The sequence below is a fragment of the Equus quagga genome, chromosome 10 (genome assembly GCF_021613505.1).
Source record: "Equus quagga isolate Etosha38 chromosome 10, UCLA_HA_Equagga_1.0, whole genome shotgun sequence".
Lineage (NCBI taxonomy): Eukaryota > Metazoa > Chordata > Mammalia > Perissodactyla > Equidae > Equus > Equus quagga.
The window spans coordinates 84386633-84408684 of NC_060276.1; positions in this window are offsets into that span (position 1 = coordinate 84386633).

The following is a 22052-nucleotide window of genomic DNA, read 5'->3' on the forward strand; positions in this document are numbered from 1 at the left end:
TATAGGAAGATGGGCACGGATGTTAGCTCAGGGCCAGTCTTCCTCAGCAAAAAGAGGAGGATTGGCAGTAGTTAGCTCAGGGCTAATCTTCCTCAAAAAAAAAAACACACACACACACACAAATGTTCAAAGGATAGAATGCTATGTAACCATTAAAATTATATAGAAAATCATTTCTAGACATGGAAAAATATTTATGTAACATCCTCAATGCTGCTTCTTCTTTTTTTGTTTTTTAGAAAAGGCAACCATTCTTATCAGTTTTACTTTGTGGGAGATCAGAATTGGCTACCCCAAAATGTGTCTCTTTGGCTTGATTATTTTTAAGGACAAGAGACTCTGAAAGAAACTTTGACCTTCCCCCTAACCACCTGAAAGAATTTAAGATAGAAGGCTTGTCCCCAGAACAGACCATCACCATAGACAACTCTGGGTATCGGTAGACTGGGAGAGTCCTTGCTAAGCCTACTCTTTTTTTCGTTATTTGTGTGTGTGTGTGTGTGTGTGTGTGTGTGTGTAAGGAAGATTGGCCCTGAGTTAACATCTGTGCCAATCTTCCTCTATTTTATGTGGGCCACTGCCACAGCATGGCTTGACAAGTGGTGCTAGGTCTGTGCCTGGGACCCGAAACTGTGAACCCCCGGCCACCAAAGCGGAGCATGTGAACTTAACCACTACACCACCAGGTTGGCCCTAAGCCCATTCTTATAAGTTCTGTCTACCAAACATTTGCTTTTTCATTTCCCTGAGAATTGCCTTGCTCCCCTTTGAAGTCCCAGACCACTACCCCCAACATCATCCTTTGTCTTTAGCCAAAGATGGTATTTAAGGTGGCGGGATTCAGCCATTCTGGCAAGTTACTCAGCTCTCCTGGGTTTCTCCCACGTATATGTGTTAGAAAGCTTTGTTTGACTTTCTCCTGTTACTGTGTCTCATGTCAATTTCATTCTTAGACCAGCTAGAAGGACTTAAAGGGTAGAGGAATTGCCTTCCTCCCCTAAAACTTTATCCTCTCATTATTTTTTATATTATAGGATCAACCAAGAAAGTAATTATGTTAATGTAATTATGACTCCTCCACCAAAAAAGATATGTAAGTATAATACCACAGAAGTAAAAATTCTGTAACTTTAATCTGAATTGGAAATAAGCTCTGTAGTTTTTTCTCACCCAAGAAAAAGCAGGCTGCCTTCTGCTTCTGGGAAAATAGAGTAAATATAATTTTCCCTATTCCTCCTGCTAAGTACAACTAAAACCCTGTACACTATACATAAAACAAGGAAGAGAAGCCTCTGCCAGGTGGAGAGAAGGCAGGCCAGCAAGGGACCTCGGAACCTGAGGAACAGCAACAGTGATTCCCTTGAGTTTTCTTTTTACCTCATACACCCCAGAGGAGGTGTCAGAGAAGCTGGCAACCCCAAAATGCCAATGGGCGCAGACAAAAACAGCTCCAAATAAGCCTACTTCCTTTAGTCAAAGGATCAGGAAAGGGACAACCTAGCAAGACAGAAAACTTTTAATAAGAATCACTTTATCCCAGCCAAGCGCCACTTAAGAAAATGTGGGTCCCAACTCCATCCCGTGAGCAAAAGCCAAGTGGGGAGCATACACAGCCACTCTTGTCCGGCTGCAACAAGGTGCTACACCCCCTGCAACACTGGGGTGGTAGCAGAAAAGACCCCGCGGGGAGCTAAGGTTCCTCCCTCTGGGCAGTAATGAGTCCTCTCTCTCAGTGCCATCAGTGGAGAAACCACGAGGAGCCTGGACTTCCACTCCAAACCAGCAGTAACGAGGCATCCTTCTTCCGTCCTGCTGGAGCGAGTGTCAGAGAAGGCCTAGCGGAGAATCAGAACTTCCCCCAGTCACTTCAAATACAGCAAGATAGGCAGGTCGAAGGTAAAAGTATGGAAAAAGATGCCGTGAAAACATTAACCAAAAGAAAGCAACAGTATTGTCAATTATACCTCAAGAAAGCTGGAAAAAAGAAAGCAGAAGTAGCTATGTTAATATCAGATAAAGTAGACTTCAGAGAAAAAAATTACCAGAGACAGAGAGGGACATATAATGACAAAAAAGTCAATCCATCAAGAAAGACAAAGCAATCCTAAATGTGCATGCCGCAAACACAGAAGCCAAAGATGATAAAACCAAAAGGAGAAATCGATAAATTATAGTTGGAAACTTCAATACCCCCTCCCTCAACGATTCACAGAACAACTAAGAAGGAAATGAGCAAGAATCCTGAAGAATTCAACAACACAAGACCCAACAGGGTTGAAGCGACAGTTAGAGTAAACACCACCCAACAACGCAGAACACACATTCCTCTCAAGTGTCCATGGAACACACACCACAAACAAACCTCAATCATTTTATAAGAATTGAAATCATAAAGGTGTTTTCTCTGACCACGCTGGAAGCAAACCAGAAATCAATAACAGAAAGATAACAGGAAAATCCCCAAACACTCAGAAACTAAACAACACCCTTCTAAATAATCCATAGTTCAAAGAGGAAGTCTCAGAGGAAATAAAAAAAGACAATGAACTGAATGAAAATGAAATTACAACATTTACACTTTGTGGAACACATCTAAAGCAGTGCTGAGAGGAAAATATACAGCACGAAATGCACACCTTTGAGAAAGGAAAGTCTCAAATCAAAAATCTAAGGTCCAGGGGCTGGCCCGGTGGCATACTAGTTAAGTTCATGCACTCCGCTTCCACAAGCAGAGGTTTGCAGGTTCGGTTCCCAGGCACGGACCTAGCACCGCTTATCAAGCCACACTGTGGCGGCATCCCACATAAAATAGAGGAAGAATGGCACAGATGTTAGCTCAGCGACAATCTTCCTCAAGCAAGAGGAAGAAAAGGAGGCAGATTGGCAACAGATGCTGGCTCAGGGTCAATCTTCCTCACAAAAAAACAAAACAGAACAAAAACAAGAAAACCCTGAGGCCCCACCCTCAAAAACCTAGAAAAAAAGACCACATTGGGGATATGTTGTTTAAGGGTACAAACCGGGAACTGGTAGATAAGTAAGTCCTGGAGATCTAATGCACAGCATAGTGATTACAGCCAACAATACTGTATTATAAACTTCAAAAGTGCTAAGAGACTAGATCGTAATTGTTCCCACCACAAAAAGAAATGACAACTATGTGACATAATAGAAGTATTAGCCAAAGCTACGCTGGTCATCATATTGCAATATATAAATGTATCAAACCAACACGTTGTACACCTTAAATTTATACAGCTATATGTCAATTATATTTCAATTTTTTAAAAAAAGGATCATAAAAAATCCAGAGCAAGCAGAAGGAAAGAAATAATAGAAAAGAGCAGAATTAATGAAGTTGAAAACAGAAAAACAATAGAGAAAAATCAACGAAACAAAACACTGATTCTTTGAAAACATCAATAAAATTGATCAACTTTCAGTCAAACTGACGAAAAAATTGAGAAGACACAAATTACCAATATCAGGAATGAAAAAGAATATCACTACAGAGCCTGAAGACATCAAAAGGATAATGAAGACAATATTATAAACAATTCTACACATATAAATTTGATAACTTAGATGAAATGGACCAATTCCTCAAAAAATACAAACTACCACAAATCACTCCATATGAAATAATTTGAATAGCCCTATAATTATTAAGGAAATTTAATCCATAATTTAAAACTCACCGAAAAAACGAAATCTCTGGCCAAGACGTTTTCCCTAGAGAACTTTACCAAACTTTTAAAAAAGAATTAACACCAATTACATAATCTCTTAGAGGAACTAGAAGAGGAGGTAACGTCCTAATTCATTCTATGAAGCTAGGATTTCCCTGTGATAGGCTGAAAGGGGGCCCCTAAAAGATATCCACATCCTAATCTTTGGAACCTATAAATATCATCTTATACGGCAAAAACAAAAGGGTCTTTGCAGATGTAACTAAGGATCTGGAGATAAGGAGAGTATCCTGGATTACCCAGGCAGGTCCTAAATGCAATCACATGTATCCTAATGAGGGGGAGGCAAAAGAAGGTTTGACGCACACACAGAAGGCAGTGACGCAAAGACAGAGCCGAGAGACACTTGAAGATGCTGGCCATGAAGTATAGAGCGATGCAGCCACGAGCTAAGGAGTAGCTCCAGCCCCAGGAGCTCAAAAAGGCAAGGAAGAGATTCTCCCTGAGAGCCTCTAGGGGGAGCACAGCCCTGCCAACACCTTGATTGTAGCCTAGTGATACTGATTGTTGACGTCCGGCCTCCAGAACTGCGAGAGAATAAATCTCTGTTGCTTTAAGCCACCCAATTTGCGGTAATTTGTTGCAGCAGCCACGTAAAACTAATACATCCCTGATTATAAAATTAGAAAAATACAGTACAAAAGAGAAAACTACATGTCAATATCACCCATAAATATAAAGGCAAAAGTGCTCGACAAAATATTAGCAAACATAATTCAGCAATATATTAAAAGAATTATACACCATGAACAACTGGGGCTTATTCCAGGAATGCAAGACAGGTTAAATACTCAAAAAGCAATCCATGCATGGGGCTGGCCCCGTGGCCGAGTGGTTAAGTTCGCGCGCTCCGCTGCAGGCGGCCCAGTGTTTCGTTGGTTCGAATCCTGGGCGCAGACATGGCACTGCTCATCAGACCACGCTGAGGCAGCATCCCACATGCCACAACTAGAAGGACCCACAACGAAAAATACAACTATGTACCTGGGGGCTTTGGGGAGAAAAAGGAGAAAAATAAAATCTTTAAAAAAAAAAAAAAAGCAATCCATGCAATCCACCATATTAACAGGATTTAAAAAATCCAATCATATCAACCAACGTCGAAAAAGCATTTGACAAAATCCAACACTGATTCCTGCAGGAAACTGAATAGAAATACGAATAGAGGAACTTCCTCAACTTGAGAAAGAGCATCTGAAACAAAACAACAGCTAACCTTATACTTAAGGGGAAAGACTCAAGAGCAAGAGCAAGACAAGGGTGTCCATTCTCCCAACTCTGATTCAACACAGTGCCGGAAGGTCTAACCAGTGCAAAAGGGCAAGAACTGGAAACGAAAGGCATACAGAAGAAAAAGAAAAGAAAACTGTCCCTATTTACAGATGACGTGATTGTCTATGTAGAAAACAACAAGGAATCTACCAAAAAACTCCCCAAACTAAGAATTGAGTTCAGCAGGGTCACACAAAACAAGATAAACATATGAAAACCAATTGTATTTCTATATGTTAGCAATGAAAACGTGGACTCCAAAATAAAAAATATGAAACCATTTATAATCACTCGGAAATATGAAATACTTAAGTATAAATCTAACAAAACATGTAAAAAACTTCTGAGTTAAAAACTACAACACACTAGCACTCTTGAGAAAGAAGACCAAAACTGGAAGCATCAGGCTCTTTGATTTTAAACTATATTACAAAGCTATAGTAATCAAAATAGTATGGGGTATTGGCATAAAAATAGACACATAGATCAATGGAACAGAATAGAGAGCCCTGAAATAAACCCACACATATATGGTCAATGTATGACAAAGGAACCAAGAATATACAATGGGGAAAGGTCAGTCTCTTCATAAACACTCTTGGGAAAACTGGACAGCCATACACACAAAATGAAATCAGACCAGTATCTTACACCACACACAAAAATTAACTCCAAAATGGGAGGTTGTGGAGAAGAAGGAACCCTCATACACTGCTGGTGGGAATGCAAACTGGTGCAGCCATTATGGAAAACAGTATGGAGATTTCTCAAAAAATTAAAAATAGAAATACCTTATGACCCAGCCATCGCACTACTGGGTATCTATCCAAAGAACTTGAAATCAGCAATTCCTAAAGTCCCATGCACCCCTATGTTCATTGCAGCATTATTTACAACAGCCAAGACGTGGAAGCAACCTAAGTGCCCATCAAGTGATGATTGGATAAAGAAGATATGGTGTGTACATATACAATGGAATACTACTCAGCCATAAAAAAGAACAAAATCGTCCCATTCACAACAACATGGATGGACCTTAAGGGAATTATGTTAAGTGAAATAAGCCAGATAGAGAAGGACAATCTCTGTATGACTCCACTCATATGTGGAAGTTAAACATGTGGACAAACAGAACAGATTAGTGGCTTCCAGGGGAAAGGGGGGGTGGGTGTGGGCACAAAGGGTGAAGGGGTGCACCTGCAACACGACTGACAAACAATAATGTACAACAGAAATTTCACAAGGTTGTAAACTATCATAATCTCAATAAAAAGTTAAAAAAAATTAACTCCAAAATGGATTAAAGACTTGAATGTAAGACTTGAAAACATAAAACTTCTGGAAGAAAACATATGTGGTAAGTTCCTTGACATTGGCCTTGGTGATGATTTTTCAGATCTGATTCTAAAAGCAAAGGCAACAAAAGCAAAAATAAACAGGTGGGACTACATCAAACTCAAAAGCTTCTGCACAGCAAAGGAAACCATCAACAAAATGAAAGGCAACATAACAATTGGGAGAACATATTTGCAAACCATATATCTGATAAGGTGTTAATATACAAAATATATAAAGAATTCATACAACTCAATAGCAAAAAAAACCCAACTTGATTAAAAAATGGGCAGAGGATCTGAATAGACACTTTTCCAAAGAAGACATACAGATGGCCAACAGGCACATGAAAAGGTGCTCAGCATCACTAATAGTCAGGGAAATGCAAATCCAAACCACAATGAGATCACCTCACACCTGTTAGAATGGCTATCGTCAAAAAGACAAGAAATAAGTATTGGCGAGGATGTGGAGAAAAGGGAACCCTCGTGCACTGTTGGTGGGAATGTTGGTGCAGCCACCAAGACAACAGTATGGACGTTCCTGAGAAAATTAAAAACAGAACTACCATATGATCCAGCAATTCCACTTCTGGGTATTTATCTGAAAAAAAAAGAAAACACTAACTCAAAAAGATATACTCACCCCTATGTGCAGTGCAGCTTTATTTACAACAGCCAAGACGTGGAAGCAACCTAAGCGTCCATCGATGGATGAACGGATAAAGAAAATGTGATACACACATACACACACATACACAAACACACACACACACACAGAGGATTATCATTCAGCCATAAAAAAGGAAATCTTGACATATGCGACAACATGGATGGGCCTTGAGAGCATTATGCTAAGTGAAATAAGTCAGATAGAGAAAGACAAACACTGTATGATCTCACTTATATGTGGAATCTAAAAAGAAAACCAAACTCATAGATACAGAGAACAAATTGATGGTTGCCAGAGGTGAGGGGGGAAATGGGTGAAAGGGGTCAAAAGGTACAAACTTTCAGTCATAAAATAGGTAAGTCCTGGGGATGTAATGTACAGCATGGTGACTATAGTTAATAATACCGTATTGCTATTTTAAAGTTGCTAACAGGGTAAATCTTAAAAGTTCTCATCACAAGAAAAAATTCTGTAACTATGTATGGTGCTGGATGTTAACTAGACTACTGTGGTGATCATTTTGCAATATATACAAATATCAAATCACTATGCTGTACATCTGAAACTAATATAATGTTATATGTCAATTATACCTCAATTAAAAAATACTACGACATATTGATGAAAGAAATTAAAGATCTAAGTAAATGGAAAGACATATTATGTTTATGGATTGTAAGACTGAACATAGCAAAGATGTCAATTAGCCCCAAATTGGTATTCAAGGCTGATACAATTCTTATCAAAATCCCAGGAAGGTTTTTTTGATTATTCTAAAATTTATACTGAAACGCAACGGAACTAAAATAGCTAAAACAAGTTTGACAAAGAATAATGTGCGAGAAATCAATCTACCCGATTTCAAGCTGTATTATATAGCTACAGTAATCGACACTGCATGCAGGGATAGACCCACAGATCAATGGAACAGAAAAGAGAACCCAAACAGAAATAGACGCAGAAAAATATACCCAACCGATTTTTAACAAAGATGCAAAAGCAATCCAATAGGGAAAAGACAGCATTTTAGACAAAAACTTAGGAGAAGATCTTTGGGATCAAAGACTAGGGCAAGAGCTCTTAGACTTGACGCCCAAAGTACAGTGATAAATTGAACTTCATCAAAATTAAAATGGTTTGCTCTGTGAAAAATACCGTTAAAAAGATGAAAAGGAAAACTAGACTGGGGAAAATACGTGCAAGCCGTGTATCTGACAAAAGACTTGTAACTAGAATATATAAAGTACTATCAAAATGCAACAGTGAAAAAACAAACACTGCAATTAGAATACGAGAGAAAGACATGAAGACACATTCCACCTAAAGGACATACAGAAAGACACTCAACATCACCAGCCATTAGAGAAATGCAAATGAAAACCACAATGAAACATCACTACATCTATCTGAATGAACAAAATAAAAGAGTGACAATGCCAAATGTTGGCAGTATGTGAAAAAACTAGATTGTTCATACATTGCAGGTGGGAATGTAAAATGGTCTAACCATTCTGAAAGAGAGTTTGGCAGTTCCTTTTAAAATTTAAGAAGCACTTAGCATATAATCCAGCAATTGCACTCAAGTGCATTTTTATACAAAAGAAATGAAAATTTATGGTCACACAAAAACTGTACACAGATGGTCTTAGCAGCTTTATTCATAATAGCCCAAAACTGGAAACAACCAAGAGGGCCTTCAACCAGAGCATGGTTTAACAAAAATAGTGGTACATCCATACCAGGATAAATATCAAAAAATCTACACCTAGGCATATCAAACTGCAGAAAGCCAACAAAAATAAAAGCACAAAATCTTGAAAGAAGCCAGAGGGAAAAACACCTCACCTATAGAGGAACGAGAGTAAGAATTACATCAAACTTCTCAACAGAAACCACACAAGCATAAAGAGAGTAGAGTGAAAATATTTAAAGTCTTGAAAGAAAAAAACCAACAACATAGAATTGTGCATCCAGCAAAATCATGCTTCAAAAGTAAAGGAGAGTGGGGCCAGCCCCGTGGCCAAGTGGTTAAGTTCGAGCGCTCTGCTTTGGTGGCCCAGGGTTTCGCCGGTTCGGATCCTGCATGCAGACATGGCACCACTCGTCAGGCCGCGCTGAGGCGGCGTCCCACATGCCACAACTAGAAGGACCCACAACTAAAAATACACAACTGTGTAGCGGGGGGCTTTGGGAGAAAAAGGAAAAATAAAATCTTAAAAAAAAAAAAAAAAAGAAAGACCCACAACTGAAAATATGCAACTGTGTACCGGGGGGCTTTGGGGAGAAAAAGGAAAAATAAAATCTTCAAAAAAAAAAAGTAAAGGAGAAATAGACCTTCCCAAACAAACAAAAGCTGAGGGAATTTGTCGCCAGTAGACCTGCTGTGCAAGAATGTTAAAAGAAGTTCTTTTGAGAAGGAAAATGATATAGGTCAGAAACTCAGACCTACATAAAGAAAAAGAAGAGGGGCTGGCCTGGTGGTGCAGTGGTTAAGTTCACACATTCCGCTTTGGTGGCCTGGGGTTCACCAGTTCGAATCCCGGGTGCAGACAGGGCACCGCTTGGCATGCCATGCTGTGGTAGGCGTCCCACATATAAAGTGGAGGAAGATGGGCACGGATATTAGCTCAGGGCCAGTCTTCCTCAGCAAAAAGAGGAGGGTTGGCAGCAGATGTTAGCTCAGGCCTAATCTTCCTCAAAAAAAAAAAGGAAAAGAAAGAAAGAAAAGAAGAATGTCAGAGAAGGAATAAATGAAGGTAAAATAAAATCTTTATTTTTCTTATTGCCTGATGTATACATAACTGTTCAAAGTAATCACAGCAACACTGTTTTGAGTGATCGTAGCATATGAATAAGAAAAAGGAATGGCAGCAATGTTATTCAGGATGAGAGAGAGGAACTGGGAATACTCTGTTATAAGGCCCCTGCACTACCTCTGAAGCAGTGTAGTATTTGAAAATAGTCTCAGATTAGTTGTAAATGTATACCGTAAACTCTAGGGTGTTAAACATTAATTAGACTGATGCGCCTTAGGCTGATGGGGCTTTAACGCCTTCGTAGCCTATGTAGGTGGCAAATGGCTTCGCCCTTTCAGGCATCATGTCTTGCTGAGTCTCTTTCAAGGTGCTAGTGTAATACGGGATTTGCCTCAGTGCATAACCCATTTAGGCATTCCTTTACCCTCGGCTGCTATTCCTCGTTCTCTCCATCTATACTCAAACTTTTCCACCTTTGGAAGGGACATTCGGTTTGGCCACTGTGCTGATCTAGATCACAAGCAGCAATACTAGGCTAGCAAGTGTCTCCACCTCAGTCCACAGAGCAGGGTTACACAGGTACTGATAAGCAAGTTTCACATGTTGGGGTATATGGAGTGACTATTCCGGTTTAAACCTGATTCGGCCTGGACTAAAGAAGCTTGACTTATGACCTGTCAACATACACTGTACATCTGCTCTAACCATTAAAGTAAAGAATGCGTTAAACATTATCTCAAAGTAAAAGAATGTACTCTTTGAAGATAAGGGTGCACGCTTCTTCCCTATGAGGCCAGTACCGCCAGCACCCAGGGGCCAGGACTCCTGAAGGTAAGTTTCCTTTCCCGGGACATCAGGGTCATGGTGACCTGTTAATCTGCAACTGAATACCTCTTTGAAACTTTTTTCTTTTTAACGATTTTTTTTTCCTTTTTGTCTCCAAAGCCCCCCAGTGCATAGTTGTGTATTTTTTTTTTTTTAGTTGTGGCATGTGGGATGCTGCCTCAGCATGGCCTGATGAGTGGTGCCATGTCCACGCCCAGGATTCAAACCGGTGGAACCCTGGGCCACCGAAGTAAAGCTCTCAAACTTAACCATTCGGCCACCGGGCCAGCCCCCCATCTCTTTGAAACTTTGATGAATATGTATCCTGGGCGTGTCTGATGTATGTTCTTTGTTCTAAAAAGGTGTAAGACTGTACCGAAAACCATGCTTCTCCAGAACACTTTCTTCCTTTGTGGAGACCACCTTTCCAGATGATAGTCCTCAACCTGGCCCAAGTAAAACTCACCTTCTCTCTCTTATCTATAGAATGATTACTGGTTATTTGCCTCAACGGTACAGAACAAGTGGGCTCTTTTACCACTAGGCAGTACAGCTGCATTCACGGGTAGTCCCAATTTGCCACATGCGTGAAGGCACAACCTACTCCTAAATTAGGCCCTAGGAATTCTGACACAAAGATTTTAAACTATTGTCACAGTTTCTCGCTTAGGAATCATCCCTGCTTCTAGCACTTGTAGTTGCAGATCTGGCCCTGCTACCACGGGGAGGAAAAAGGAACGTTGAGGTGATGTGGGGAAGAAAGAAAAAAGGACAGTCATCATGGTAGCATCCAGCCACCTTGGGAAGAATTGCATAGTTGAACCAGCACCTTCTGCCATCCCCTCTTGCCCAGATCCACCAAAAACCAGAATCTATTTAGTGGGGACACTCTCTTGGTCCCCCTTATGTTGAGTGTGAACACACACTTCTGAAGGTGTGTAAACCAGACCTTCATGCCTTTATCTGTCTCCCCCTGCTAGCGGGGAGCAGAATTTGCCACCCCAAAATACGTCTCTTTGCCATAAGGATTATTTTAAGATGGTTATTTTTAAGAAACAGTAAATACAGGAGAAGCTCAGAAAACTGAGTCGAAGTTACCCTTTTGTAAGAGATATTTCCATTTGTAAGGGAAATTTCCATTTGTAAGGGTGTCTTCCTCTCTGGACCAGGAAATGGGGGAGGACTCAGTCTCCGAAAACTCTTATCAATGGGGAAGGCTTAAATTTGCATGACAACCTTACCCTTGTTTACCCTGCCTTCCAGGTACCCAACCTCTCAGAACTGGCTCCCCACCCCCAACACAAGATCTTTGTTTTTACCTGAAGATGGTATTGTAAGGTATTTTGGAGAATTACTCAGTTTTCCTGGGTCTTTCCCAACTTCTGTTTGCTTTTCTCCTGTTAATCTGTCTTATACCAATTTAATTATTAGACTAGCCAAAGAATCTCAAGGAAAGAAGGGAAAATTTTTCCATCTCTACACCCCATTTTAGAAAGCCAATATTTCAATTGCCCTTTCCAGTTCTCTATCAAATCATTACTCTAAGGATGACAGCACATTCCCTGGCCTGAAGAAATGTGATTAGGCGGCCCACACTCGCATACTATCTTCTGGCCCAGTTCTTTTATAGAACTCTGAGCACTTGCGTCTACCACCAGGTAAGCAAAGTCTAGTCCAAAGGCAGTGTCTATTCCTGTCAGGATCCATTTGTAGCCCCCTGGGGCTTCTGGCATCAGTCTGACTTCCAGCTATGTTCTGGGCCTTCCCCCTGGGGAATCCGCCACATGGCCACGTGCAGTCCCTGTCTCTTTTATTGGCAAACAGAGCAGTTCTAATTGGCATTTTGTGCCTCAGGAAGTACAGTAGGAATACGTTTAGATTCTCGCCCATTCGATGGACCCAGAAGGCCACCTTAAGCGAGCACACTTCAATCAATCTTTATCTTGATTAAACTGCTGGATTACCGCCCCAGACAATTGAGAGTGAGGCTCTGATGGTAATCTTCGCCTTTCAGCTTCTTTCTTTCCTGCTTTTTTGTTCTCCCCAAATCCCCCCAGCACATAGTTGTGTATTTTTAGTTGTGGGTCCTTCTAGTTGTGGCATGTGGGACGCCGTGCTAGCAGGGCCGGATGAGCGGTGCCATGTCCGCGCCCGGCATCCGAACCTGTGAAACCCTGGGCCGCCGAAAGGGAGCGCGCAAACCCAGCCACTCGGCCACGGGCTGGCCCCCCATTTCTTAATAACCATCTAAAAATTTCCACCCTGCTGGAGGACTTGCCTCTTCCCTCTCTCTATCCCCATTTCCTTGTTAATTAACTTAATGCTTTTAATTAGCATCTGTAAGACCCGTAAAGGAAAGCTGAGACAGCAAGTTCGGCGAGGCTTCCCAGGTTGTTGCTTGATTTTGCAGCAATAAGGTTACATGGGGTGTCCTCACAAAAGGGACCCCCTTAATCACAGCATTTCCACGACCTGGGTAATGGGCATATTCGGCGAGTGAATATTCTGATTACCATAAAGCCAGTCCCATATGGCTTGTATATGAAGCTTATCATCTGCTTCATCTGGGGTGTTCCACTGGGGCGTTCCCCTCTAAGGGGGCATCGGACGGTCTCCCTACTCAGAGTAAACCCACTTTAACGTGGCTTTTATCCAGTCCACCGGGCTGGCTGGTCCCTTGTGAATAATTTCCTGCGCGTCTAGATCATGTCTAGTCACCTGTGATTGTTCAACAGTGAGCTGTGGGTCCTGCATCGACCCAAACATATCCTTACATTCTGCAACATCCAAAACCAAAGCTACTGCTCCTAAATTAGTCATTTCACAATAGAGTGTAGCAAAGTTTCTTCAGAAAGCTGACCGTATCAATCTACAAAATGAGACAACTCCTTCACACTCTACCCGCTGGGTTTGGAAGTTTCTAGCTTTTGCCCTCCCCCCACACTGACTACCATCTCGGCGACCAGATGTCTTAGAGGTACTCTCTGTTGTTTTGCACAACTTCTCCCTTTGGGGGCGGCTTGGAGGCTAGAGGCCAAAGATCAGACTGACCAAACTCTGAGCTTGGTCTAGCATCAAGGTCTGACCCAGCACTCTCTTTTATTTCCATTTTAGCTATTACAGATAACAATAACCAAGGTATATTAATCACATTTTATTTTCTGTATATTATGATGTTTTGACATCTTAAAAACCTTTCTGGAGGCCGGCCCCGTGGCCGAGTGCTTCAGTTTGAGTGCTCCGCTCCGGCGGCCCAGGGCTTCGCTGGTCGGGATTCTGGGCGCGGACACAGCACGGCGAGGTGGCGTCCCACACAGCACAGTCAGAGGCACAGACAACTAGAATATACAACTATGTACTAGGGGGCTTTGGGGAGAAGAAAAAAAAAATGTTGGCCACAGTTGTTAGCTCAGGTGCCAATCTTAAAAAAAAAAAAAAAAACTTTTCTGGCTGGGGAGATACTGCCCCTCCCAGGGTAGCCAATTCTTAGAGATAGCAAAGGGCCGAGCCGGGAGCATGTCTTTGATATGCAAATTACCCAATACAGATCCACACCTCCCCTATCTGGCCCTAGAGGCAATATTCCTCTTCCTTAATCATCCTAGGGCCAGGTGCCAAACTACATGTTTCCATGAGTCAGGGCTGTCCTAGCAAATCTCACATTTTCTGACAAGAAATGCTGTATCATGCCAACAATAAGCAATTCTTCAGTTCCATGATACCAACTGGGTATCCTACAATTCAATCCTATTCTGACACTAATAAGTGATTATAGCAAGGTTGCAGAATACAAGGTTAATACACAAAAGTCGATTGCCTTCCTGTATAGGTATTAATCACAGCATCTATCACAACCTGGGTAATGGGCATATTCAGCAGGTGAATGTCCTGATTATCATGAAGCCAGCCTCATATATACCTATAGAAGAAAGCAATTGTTCAACTGGAATTTGAAATTAAAAACACAATACCACTTACATTAGCACCAAAGCAATGAAATACTTAGGCATAAATGTAACAAAATATGTACAAGAGCTCCACGAGGAAAATCAAATGAAAATCCACATGAAAGAAATCAAGTATCTAAATAAATGGAGAGATATTCCATGTTTCATGGATAGGAAGACCCAATATTGTCAAGATGTCAATTCTCTTCCACTTGATCTATAGACTCAACACAATCCTAATAAAATTTCCAGCAAATTATTTTGTAGATGTCAACACACTGACTCTAAAGTTTATATGCAAAAGCAAAAGAATCAGAATAGCCAACACAGCACCAAAGAAGAACCAAGTTGGAGGACTGAGACTAACCAACTTTAAGACTTACTATAAAGCTAGAATACTCAAGACAGCAAAGCTCCCTGATTTCAAACGATGTTACAAAGCTATAGTAATCAAAACTGTATGCTACTGACATAACAACAGACACATATATCAACGGAACAGAATAGAGAGCCCTGAAATAAACCCACGCATATATGGCCAATTAATGTATGACAAAGGAGCCAAGAATATATGATGGGGAAAGGTCCAGCTCTTCAATAAACACTGTTGGGAAAACTGGACGGACACACGCAAAAAATGAAACCAAACCACTATCTTATGTCATAAACAAAAATTAACTCCAAAATGGATTAAAGACTTGACTGTAAGCCCTGAAACCATAAAACTCCTAGAGAGAAACACAGACAGTGAGCTCCTTGACTCTGGTCTTGGTGACAAGTTTTTGGATCTGACTCCAAAAGCAAAGACAATAAAAGCAAAAATAAACAAGTGGGACTTTATCAAACTAAAAAGCTTCTGCACAGCAAAGGAAATCATCAACAAAATGAAGAGGCAACCTACGGAATGGGAGAACATATTTGCAAACGATATAGCTGATAAGGGGTTAACATACAAAATATATAAAGAATTCATAGAACTCAATAGCAAAAAAACAATTCAATTAAAAAATGGGCAGAGGATCTGAATAGGTATTTTTCCAAAGACATACGGATGGCCAACAGGTACATGAAAAGGTGCTCAGTATCACTAATCATCAGGGAAATGCAAATCAAAACCACAATGAGATATCACCTCACATCTGTTAGAATGGCTATCATCAAAAAGACAAGAGGGCCGCCCCGTGGCCAAGTGGTTGAGTTCACACGCTCTGCTCTGGCAGCCCAGGGTTTTGCCAGTTCGAATCCTGGGCGTGGACATGGCACCACTCATCGGGCCATGCTGAGGCGGCATCCCACATGCCACAAATAGAAGGACCTACAACTAAAAATACACAACTATGTACTGGGGGGCTTTGGGAGAAAAAGGAAAAATAAAATCTTAAAAAAAAAAAGACAAGAAATAACAAGTGTTGGTGAGGATATGGAGAAAAGGGAACCCTTGTGCACTGGTGGTGGGAATGTCAGCTGGTGCAGCCACCATAGACAACAGTATGGAGATTCCTCAGAAAACTAAAAACAGAACTCCCATATGATGCAGCAATTCCACTTCTGGGTATTTATCGGAAGAAAATGAAAACACTAGCTCAAAAAGATATATGCACCCCCGTGTTTGCTGCCACATCACTTACAATAGCTAAGATATGGAAACAACCTAAGTGTCCATTGACAGATGGATGGATGAAGAAAATGTGGTACATATGTACAATGGAATATTATTCAGCCATAAAAAAGAATGAAATCTTGCCATTTGCAACAACATGGATGGGTCTTGAGGGCATTATGCTAAGTGAAATAAGTCAGACAGAGAAAGACAAATACTATATCATCTCACTTATATGTGGAATCTAAAAAAAAACAAAACCAAAACCAAAAACACCAGGGGCCAGCCCAGTGGCATAGTAGTTAAGTTCACATGCTCCACTTTGGCGGCCCAGGGTTCACTGGTTTGGATCCTGGGCACAGACCTACACAGTGCTCATCAAGCCATGCTGTGGTGGCATCCCACATAGAAGAACTAGGACATACAACTGTGTACTGGGGCTTTGGGGAGGAAAAAAAAGAGGAAGATTGGCAACAGATGTTAGCTTAGGGCCAATCTTCCTCACCAAAAAGTATACTTTCAATAAATAAATAAAAACCAAGTTCATAGATACAGAGAAGTGGAGTTGCTGGATCATATGGTAGTTCTGTTTTTAATTTTCTGAGGAACCTCCATACTGTTGTGGTTGCCAGAGGTGGGGAGGGAGCAAAATGGGTGAAGGGAATCAAAAAGTACAAACTTCCGGAGCAGTGTGAAGAAGAGGCAAGAGCGACCCCCAGGCCGACTAAAGCCCGCGCGCCGCTGCATCCCCCGCGTCCAGCGCCAACGTCCCGCCGCCGTCATCACCATGCCCAAGAGAAAGGCTGAAGGGGATGCTAAAGGAGATAAAGCCAAGGTGAAGGACGAACCACAGAGAGGATCTGCAAGGTTATCTGCTAAACCTGCTCCTCCAAAGCCAGAGCCCAAGCCTAAAAAGGCCCCTGCAAAGAAGGGAGAGAAGGTACCCAAAGGGAAAAAGGGGAAGGCTGACGCTGGCAAGGATGGGAACAACCCTGCAGGAAGTGGAGATGCCAAAACAGACCAGGCACAGAAAGCTGAAGGTGCTGGAGATGCCAAGCGGAAGTGTGTGCACTTCTGATAACTGTGTACTTCTGGTGACTGTACAGTTTGAAATATTACTTTTTATCAAGTTTTATAAAAATGCAGAATTTTGTTTTACTTCTTTTTTAAGCTATGTTGTTAGCACACAGAACACTTCATTGTTGTTTTTCGGGGAAGGGCATATGTCACTAATAGAATGTCTCCGAAGCTGGATTGACATGGGGAAAAAAACATCTTTCCCTTCTAGTTTTGAGAGACCTTCCTTTTGGTTCCCAGGAGGAGAGATCTCTTGATGTTGACGCACATGCGCCACCTCGGCACAAACGCCTGGTGGTGTGGAAAAACTAAAATTCGTTTGTATGTGTTCTTCACCCTCTGCCTTCAGCATGACCTGACTCCCTTAAACCCAGAGACCTCTTGAGTCCTGACCCCAAAAAATTGGTTACTAGTATGTCAGGCAATCTGGACTTGCCAGTGTCACCATTGAGATGGCACCCCTCAAAAGAGCAGCAGTTCCCTTTTTTAGACTGTGGATCTTCAGATTGATAATTCTGCCATTTTCATTTCACTTCCTGAAAGTCGGGGTCGGCTTGTGAAAAGTTGTTAAACATCATGCTAAATGTGAAACGTCAACCCTCACTCTAAACTTGCCCTGTTGAGAGCATCACATGAAGACTTCGTTGGGTTTTATAGTGGCTTTCTGATTTTGGTAGTCCATTGAAGAAGGGAGTTTGAAAGTTGTTGAATACTGTTACCGATTGTCTGCCATGTCCTGCCTGAAATACCATGATTGTTTATGAAAAGTATCTTTAATAAAGCTGGATACAGTTTGAAAAAAAAAGTACAAACTTCCAGCTATAAAATAAGTAAGCCATGGGGATGTAATGTACAGCATGGTGACTGTAGTTAACAATACTGTATTACATATTTGAAAGTTGTTAGAGTAAATCTTAAAAGTTCTCATCATAAGAAAAAAATATTCTGTAACTCCGTATGGTGACAGGTGTTAACCAGACTTACTGTGGTGATCATTTTGCAATATGTACAAATATCGAATCGTTACATTGCACACCTGAAACTAACATAATGTTGTGAGTCAATTATAGTTAAAAAAAAAAAAAAGACAGCATGGTATTGTGAAAGAACAGACAAATACATCAATGGAACAAATAGAGAGCCAGGAAATAGACCCACACAAATATAGTCAACTGATCTTTGACAAAGGAGCAAAGGCAACTCAATGGAGAAGGACAGCATTTTCAACAAATGGTGCTGCAACAATTAGACACCATATGCCAAAAAAAGAAGAATCTAGAAACAGTCCTTATGCCTTTCACAAAAATTAACTCTACATGGATCCTAGATCTATATGCAAAATACAAAACTATAAAACTTCTACAAGACTAACAGGAGAAAACTCGAAGAGACTTTGGGTTTGGCAGTGCTTTTTAAATACAACACCAAAAGTATGATTCATGAAAGAAAAACTGACATGTTGGATTTTATTAAAAATTTAACAGTTCTGCCCTGTGAAACATACTCTTAAGAGAATAAAGAGACAAGCCACAGAATGGGAGAAAATATTTGCAAAACACATAGCTGACAAAGAACTCTTAAAATTCAACAATAAGAAAACAAACAACCCAATTAAAAAATGGGCAAAATGGGGCTGGCCCCGGGGCTGAGTGGTTAAGTTTGCATGCTCTGCTTCAGTGGCCCAGGGTTTCGGCAGCTTGGATCCTGGGCACGGACCTAGCACCGCTCACCAAGCCATGCTGAGGCGGCGTCCCACATAGCAGAACCAGAAGGACCTACAACTAGAATATACAACCATGTACTGTGGGGCTTTGGGGAGAAGAAGAAGAAAAAATAGATTCGCAACAGATCTTAGCTCAGGTGCCAATCTTAAAAACAAAATAAAATGGGCAAAAGATCTGAATAGACACTTGACCAAAGAAGATATACAGAAGGCAAATAAGCATGTAAAAACTATGTTCAACATCATTTTTCGTTACGGAATTGCAAATTAAAACAACATTGAGATACCACTACACACCTATTAGAATGGTAAAAATCCAGAAAACTTGGGGCTGGCCCAGTGGTGCAGCAGTTAAGTGCGCACTTTCTGCTTTGGCAGCCCAGGGTTCGCCGGTTCAGATCCCGGGTGTAGACATGGCACTGCTTGGCAAGCCATGCTGTGGCAGGAGTCCCACATATAAAGTGGAGGAAGATGGGCACGGATGTTAGCTCAGGGCCAGTCTGGCTCAGCAAAAAGAGGAGGCAGGGCTAATCTTCCTCAAAAAAGAAAAAATTAAAAATCCAAAAAACTGACAATACCAAATGCTGACAAGGATGTGGCGCAACAAGAATGTTCATTCATTGCTGCTGAGAATGCAAAATGATGAAAAACTTGGGAAAACAGTTTGGCAGTTTCTTACAAAGCTAAATAGTCTTGCCATATGACCCAGCAATTACACTCCTAGTTATCCACCCAAATGAACTGAAAACATACGTCGACACAAAAACCTCTATATAAATGTTTATAGCAGCTTTATTCATAATCGCCAAAAACTGGGAGCAACCAAGAAGTCCTTCAATAGGTGAATGGATAAGCAAACTGTGGTGCATCCAGACAATGGACTATTATTCAGTGATAAAAAGAAATGAGCTATCAAGCCAGGAAAGGACATGGAAGAACCTTAAATGCAAACTTCTATGTGAAAGAAGACGATCTGAAAAGGCGACGGACTGATTCATTCTAACTATATGACATTTTAGAAAAGGCGAAACTATAGAGACTAAAAAAATCAGCAGTTGCCAGAGGCTCAGGCAGAGGGAGAGGAAGGACGACCAGCTGAAGCACAGATGAAACTGTTCTGTATGAAACAGTAATGGTGGACATATGTCACTACAGATTTGTCAAAATTCATAAAATGTGCAACACAAAGAATGAAGCTTACTGTAAACTGTAGACTATAATTAATAATAATGTATTAATATTGGTTAATTGTAATAAATGTACCACACTAACACAAGATTTTTTTTTTGAGGAAGATTAGCCCTGAGCTAACATCTGCTGCCAGTCCTCCTCTTTTTTGCTGAGGAAGACTGGCCCTGAGCTAACATCCATGCCCATCTTCCTCTACTTTATATGTGGGACGCCTACCACAGCATGGCTTGCCAAGCAGTGCCATGTCCACACCCAGGATCGGAACCAGCAAACCCGGGCCGCTGAATTGGAACGTGCGCACTTAACCACTGTGCCACCAGGCCAGCCCCTGCAAGATATTAATAATAGGGAAAACTATGTGCCAGGGGGTGGGGGGCAGGTTAGAACGGTATATGCAACTGTAAGTGCTATTTTCTCAATTATTCTGTAAATCTAAAGCTGTACTAAAAAATTAAGTCAATTAATTATTTTAAATGCACCTAGCATACAATCCAACAATTGCACTCTTGTGCATTCATCCCATACAAAAACCCTACACAAAGAATCATAGCATCTTTATTCATAAGAGCCAAAAGTGGAAACAATCAAGATACCCTTCAGCTAGGGGCTGGTTAAGCAAACTGTGGTACATCCATATCGTGGAAGAGAATTCAGCAATAAAAAGGAGCAAACTATTTATACACGCAACAATCTGGATGAATGTCCAGAGACATTTAAAAAGCCAGTCCAAAAGGTTACATACTATATGGTTCCATTTATATAACATTCTTTTTTTTTTTAAAGATTGGCACCTGAGTTAACAGCTGTTGCCAATCTTTTTTTTTTTCCCTGCTTTTTCTCCCCAAACCCCCCAGTAGGTAGTCGTATATTTTAGTTGTGGGTCCTTCTAGTTGTGGCATGTGGGATGCCGCCTCAGCATGGCTTGATGAGCGGTGCCGTGTCTGCGCCCAGGATCTGAACTGGTGAAACCCTGGGCCGCCGAAGCAGAGCGTGCGAATTTAACCACTTGGCCACCAGGCCGGCCCCATATACAACATTCTTGAAATGACAAAATTACAGAATTGGAGCACAGATTAGCGGTTGCCAGGGGTTAAGGAGGGAGTGTGGGAGGAGGGAAGTGGTTGTGGCTATTAAAGGGCAATATGAGGGATCCTGGTGGTGATAAAAATGTTCTGTATGTCAATATCCTGGTTGTGATGTTGTACCAAGGTTTTGCAAGACGTTACCATTCGGTTCAGGAACTGGGTAAATGGTACACTGCATTTGAATCTACAAGCATCTCAAAATTAAAATTTATCTTAAAAAAAGGAAAAGAAAATGAAAACGTAGTCTCCTCCTTACCTCAAATGATCTGCCAGGCTGTGCTGGAAGCAGGCCAGGGAAGCCCTGGGGTGATCGCCCATTGGCTGGCATGTTCACTTGGGTCTCAGAGCCGGAGGGGCGTCTGTAGGTGGGCTGCGGTCAGAATGAATGGAAGATCTTGCAGCCTCCACTAAGGGAAAGCTCACCAGCTCCACAGACGCCAAGAAATCCTAAAAGGACAGTATCCGCGTCATCAGTGTCATTCTACATTCACGCCACAAAGTTCAGCAACCCCAACTCTGAATATTAGTCAGGGTGGATTTCGGAAACAATCATGATATTTGGAGTCAAATCAATGAACTCAGAGTCCTTTATTCGTGAGCGGCTCCACACCTTACCCAGCCAGCCCATCCCTCAGTTCCAGGTTCAAGGCAGACCTGGGTTTGGCGGGAGGGTAGAACTGGGGCAGTGGACAGTGCTGAAGCCCCATGGGGTGCCAGGGGAAGGACTTGTCCGCAGGGACCTGGTGGGTGACTGTGGAGGCAAGAAACCTGGAAACCTGGTAGTCTGAATGAAAGGGATCTCTTCTGCCCTATTTATTTT